Consider the following 6251-nt stretch of genomic DNA (forward strand, 5'->3'; position numbering starts at 1 on the left):
TGACAATGCAAAATCAACATATTGATAAAAAGTAAACTCTTTATCAAAAACAGTTACAAAAGAAATACAGCCAGTACAACAAAACACAGAAATTAAAGAGCAGCATACACTCTAGCATTATTTGTAATCCTCGTCCACAGTCAAAGGGCACCTGCATATAATGGAAAAAAAATAGTAGTATTAGGACTAGTATTTAACAAGTCAATACATAGGCCCACCAAAGTTTCTATTGTAGTAGATAGATAGTTACACTCCACATCAGCATATATATTACCTAATATACCTACTGACATGCTATGGTCGGTTTCAAATATTTTATGAATTTTATGGACATTAATTTCTTTCATTCCATCACTTTGATCGACTAATTAATTTGAAATAAATTGGCCGTAGAATATTTTAATTCTTTACTCAAGATTCCCCCCTCAAATAAAACTTCCAATAACTCAATTGTTAGCTCTTAGGGGAAAAAACAAAAATCAAACTAAGACTTAATTTAGAATAATAGAAGTTTCAGAATTGTCAAAATTTTCCATAACTCAATGTTTGTAATATACATTGGTCTTTATTGGAACGACTTTGCTTAACACACTGTTCTATTTATTTATTTTTTTAAAAAAAAAAAATTTATCATAACTTGACGATAAAAAAAGAGTTGAGCATCTGATATATGATCACACTTATATACCACCGATCCTTCTATTAAGGGAACAAAAATGAAAAATATAAAAGGGAAAATGGTAAGAAATAGTCCTTTTATATGTGAAACAAAATTAGCCCTTTATATTTTTCATTTTTGTACAAAAATATTCCAGTGTACAAAAACAGCCCTTAATTATATCTAACCCTGGCCAGATCCAAAATTAGCCGCTATCAAATTAAAGTTTTTCTTTTGCAAATTTTGTTCACCATGAAATCCCATCATAGATTAAAATATAAAAAATAAACAAACAGGAAAAAAAGGAAAGATGAATGATTTTATATTTGTAAAAAAAATTGTGCATGATCGATGAACTTACTATTTAGAGACCGATCCGATAATGCGCGGGATTTGGATGGTCTGTCGAGCTCCAAATGAAGTTGTGCCCGCAACTTTATTGTTTCCCAACAGATGATTAGCAGCACTGGTGTTGTTATCTTTGACTTTGGCACTATCCATCTTTGAGAAAGGTTGAGCTAGAATTGATTCACTCTTTGGTTTCCCACCCTTGGCCTTAGCCTTCGGGGCTTCTTTTGGATTAGCCTTAGCCTTAGTGGCTTCCTTAGGCTTTGCCTTAGCCTCACTCTTCCTCCCAAAACCTAATGCTTTGGCTGCCCCCCACATTTTGTGAACCTATCAATATGTGATAGTTCATCCCAATATTATAGGGCATGAAATTCAATTAAATATATTTTATTGATTATAATAGTCAAATTGGGAAAGTAAATTCAAAGAGGTAAGATAAGCTCATAAGCAAAATGCAACAATTAAAAGCATGCATGTTTGGAACCATACATACACGTGTGCGTTTCTCCATTGTGACACGTACGTCTTATTGTTGAATTATTCGCCACCCTACTACTTGTAGTATTAAAATATAAATATAAAAACTAAATTAACCATTTTTAACATTATACTCCCTACTGTTCATCTTAATTTTCTAGAATCCAGCTTTTTATGCATTAAATCCAGCTATACACATTCACAATATTTAGAATAGTATTCATATGTGGGGTCCGTCTATTAAATTGTGCATAATCTTTTCATGACTCTTTCAAATTTCATGGTAAAAATATTTTGAAGGTTGCGATTTGATGCTGATTTTTCTTCTCTACCTTTTATTTATTAATACATTGACTAATTGGTGTTAGCTAGTTTGTCATTAATCTATTTCTACATTATGGGTCTGAAATGTGTATCAGAAATTATATACTCCACTGATCATTTTGTCTAAACAATAAACATTAGATTCCCACAACAATATGAGTTAATTGTTTAGAAAGTGGTTTACGAGAAATTAAGGAATGGAATATAGGAGAGTGAGATATTTCCGATTTATAAACTTCTTCAATGTATACCAAATACTATGTTTCGAACAAACATAATGTTTAATAAAAATCTAACACACAAATGACAATGGAATAAATGTCATTTCATTTTATGGGTGCTTCAGTTTTATTATTTACAGTACATTAAAAATCCTCTAAAACAAAAAAGATTTGTTAAGATGCCCCATAACTTAGATAGTTGAGCATTGTAATTTGTACTACATGTTTTTCATTGTACAAATATAAATGAAAAATGGTGGCATTTGTTTGTCACAAATATCAAAAGTCATTAGTTCACATGAATTGATGTGATTGGCTACGTAGTAACAACGTACCATACCAAAAGTTCTATTGGTCAAACTTCAAAATTCGTTAAAATGCGTTAATGTGGTGTTTTTATAAAGCATGGAAATTAAGAAAAAAAATACTACTAGTATTCAAGAGTAATTGAACTTGAATAGAATAAAGTAAATAAAGTATGACATTAAAGTATGAAAAAGAATAAAATAAAATAAAAATTTATGTGTTGAATATTTTTGCAAAAAATAGAGATGAGTCAACTGAAATGTGATGGACAACCAAGAATACGACTCAATACTGATGGAATAGTACTAAATTATAAATTAGAGAGATAAAAGTTGAATTAGAGATATGTAATGAAACAGAAATGAAACTTAAATTAGTAGTACATAGTAATAAAAATAAGAAATCATACTAATTGTTATTGCAAATAGATTATAAGTTCAAAATAATAAGTTTGACTTAATGAACTTTATTTTGGGTCATTTAATTTTGCTAAACAACTATAGGTTGGTTAGAAATTCATTTTGCTAAAAGACTTTAAGGAACTTATAAACTCACCCAAACGTCATCGTGAACTTATAAACACCATATTTGGTCGCGTTAATAGAATATAATTCTCTATTAAATTTAGAGTATATTTTGATTTCTTTTCCACTTACATCACCTTTCTCCATGGTTGTGTCATTACATATCATCTAACTATTTTGTTGACCAACTAAATATAGCCGGAAAAGATGAGTACTATTGACATAAACTTTCAAAGTTGTTGAAAGATATTGTAATGAGTAATGACTATATCAATAATTGTCACCTTTTTCCTTCTGCAAAAATTATGAATCAAACTAATCGAACTCGAGATGGTAATTTTGATTTATGTTGATAATACACGGAGCAAATAATTATTATTATCGATTAAATATTAGTGTAAAGAATGAGAAACCACTCGTGTTCGCGAAATTGCATAAAATAAATCCTTTAGTTACTCACGGTGACCTTTACTTTTTATCCACAGTATTTTATTTTAATCATTCTAATTTTTTTATAACCTAAAATGCTTAAGTCAAAACAGGGACGACAAGCCAAAGAGTACAACAGAAAAATCCCGCAACAAACGAAACTAACAAAGACGAGTCAAACAAGAGCTCAACACCACAAAAGGAAAAACTCTATCAAAATAAAGAGGTCCTTGTAAAACGCACACCCAAACACAATGCCAGATCTACGATTTTCAATGTGGGGGAGCAAAAATAATTATAGCGACGTTGAGCTTCAATATTCGAATAAGCCTTTTTGTTCTCTGTCATTTTTCTGAATTAGAATTTTTATCTTTTTTTTCACATCAAACCCTTCATTGTAAATAAAAATAAATTATTTTTCTGATGATTTCTACTATTTAAAAAGAAGGTTCTTTACGTAGTTTATGTTGTCTTCATTTTATTTGAAATGAATGTTCTTAAATGTCTTATGGAAAATTTGCTTCAACTTTTGCAGAGTGTGTTAGCTTTCTTTTTTTTTTAAATTAAGTTTCGATTAGTTCACGTTAAAAATTCAGTATTCTTAAACAATTAATTCAAATTGAATTCATCCATTATAGACGATAGATTCTGTAATTAGATCTTAATTTGTTTTTTCTTAATATTTTTTTTTAAAGTATGAAAAAATCATACTATAGTTTTTACCATTTATTAAATAATAGCTACATAAGTATCTGTGAAAAACAAAGTAATGAAACAAAATATAACTGAAAACAAAATTAAAGAAATTACATTTTTTAATAATTTAGCTATATGAATATTTATCAATGAAAACAAATTCAAACTGAAAAGGCAAATAAAATCAGTGTATGAATGAAAACAAAAATAAATTGAGAAGGACAAGTCAAGTTAATGTAATAATGAAAACATATTTCTAAAAAAATAAAGTACATAATAAAAATATAATTGAATTGAAAAGGATAAATGGGTATCAATGAAATATCATGATGGACCAATAAATTTTCACAAAAGTTAGAACACATAATATTAAAATTTTTATGACAAGGGATTGATCCAGGACTGTGGCTGAGGCAAAGAAGCTTTCTACCGCTAGGCTACTGATGCCAAAAAGTTACTTTGTCCACTAATACCATATTAAACCGATATATTTTGGGGGCACGGTTGTACCCCTTCACTACGAAAAAAAGGGTGTTCACATAATACATATTTCCGAACACCAGTATGTGCTTGGAATTTTCCTAGCACTTTTTTGAGCACACGAGCCTGTTGTCGGAATGTTGAAGAAAATATGCATAATCCGAGCACAGTCAACGTGCTAGGAATATGTTAAGGACCTAAATCACTAACGAGCAAATAAAATGGAAAATAACAAGATAAGAGAACCCAGCGCCCGTGAGGGTCGGCAGGGATAAGGATCTGGGCGGCTGTGCGCGGGTTCCAACCCGTCGGGCAACGGCTATAGATCAGATATACGTTCCGGCTGTCCGCAGAGAGATTCCGTCGGTCAACAGGTAGCGTAGGGAATTATGGATTCAAAGCATTACGCAAGACATTTGGCCAAAATAATATATTCATTGAATGATTAAAATGATAATAAGTTCACCTATTTATAATACTAGAATACTAATACCCTAACTTATTGAATAAGAAACAAATATCTAAATATAAATTGGGAAGATATGGTGAATCAAATAGGCAACTAAATAATTGGAATATGATCGTATCAGAATATCTATTACAAATTGCGAGCATATTCCGAGCACCGTTAGAATGTGCTAGGAGACATCTGAGCACCGGTGCTCGGAATCAACATCAAAATGTTTATATGAGGTGTGCTTCCACCAACGTTTTACGAGCACAAATTGAATGTGCTCAGAAAAATTTTCTAGCAGAAATTGACTTTGCTCGGATAAATTCCTAGCACAATAACTGTGCTCGGAAATTCCTAGCACAAATTGACTGTGCTCGGAAATATTCCTAGCACTTGAAAGGTGCTCGGAAAAACGAGGATATTATTTTCAAAACAGATCTAGATCTCACTTCTATCATTTTACTTCTTCCATTTTCTCTCCAACTCAATTTCTTCAATCTCTTCCTACATATTTCCAAGCTTACCATGTTATTTCTTCGAATCAAAGAGTCTCTTTGCCCGTTGCCACCCCGCCTCGTTATCTTTTTGTTATCTAAAGGTATAATTTATATTTATTAGTTATTCTCTCTAACTTCTATGTTAAATAATTCAAAATATTATTATATCTGCTATAATTTATATTAATTTTATGCTATTGGATAGTAAAAATGGATAGGTTACTTTAATTTATTTTTGGATCTAATGACCAATATATAGTGGACTTACCCATAAAAATGATGGATTAGCTAACTATTCTATGCCAAACTTCTCTAGATAAGAAATTTGAAAATTTTAATAACTTAAAATAATATTTTTGTTCAAGTAATATTTTGATGATCAATAGTATAATTTTTATTTGCTAATTGTTTTATCTAAACTCTTTATTAATTTATTAAAAGTATTATTTTATTTGTTTTGATTTCATGCTATAGGATAGTGAAATGGATAAATTCTGGGACGAGAGTGGATGTATGCGAGAAAGTATCCCACCAGAGAATTCAATCGTGATTTTATCGATGGGTTAGATATGTTTATGAATTTTGTTGTGTCAATTCCCTCTAAAATGGACGGTTCGAAAATTAGATGTCCATGTGCACGTTGTGATAATAGCAAATTTTTTTCTACTGATACGGTGAAAGAGCACCTTGTGAGAAGGGGGTTTACTCCAAATTTCTATGGTTGGAGATTTCATTGTGATGCAGAAGCGTCGTCCAGTTCAATACCGACTGAATCTATGCATTTAGATCCATCATCGGATCCATACCAATAGATGTTACACAATGCGTGGGACAGAC

At 30.7% G+C, this 6251-nt stretch overlaps 1 long non-coding RNA gene across 1 annotated transcript; it reads right to left on the bottom strand.

The window, feature by feature from the left end:
• Positions 1-1340, bottom strand: LOC125197495. Its single transcript, XR_007172076.1, has 2 exons — positions 1020-1340; positions 1-151 (listed from the first exon to the last, which is right to left on the bottom strand). It is a non-coding gene; the product is annotated as an uncharacterized LOC125197495 (long non-coding RNA).
• Between the last annotated feature and the right edge of the window lie 4911 nt (positions 1341-6251).

This window comes from Salvia hispanica, chromosome 6 (genome assembly GCF_023119035.1).
Source record: "Salvia hispanica cultivar TCC Black 2014 chromosome 6, UniMelb_Shisp_WGS_1.0, whole genome shotgun sequence".
Classification (NCBI taxonomy): Eukaryota; Viridiplantae; Streptophyta; class Magnoliopsida; order Lamiales; family Lamiaceae; genus Salvia; species Salvia hispanica.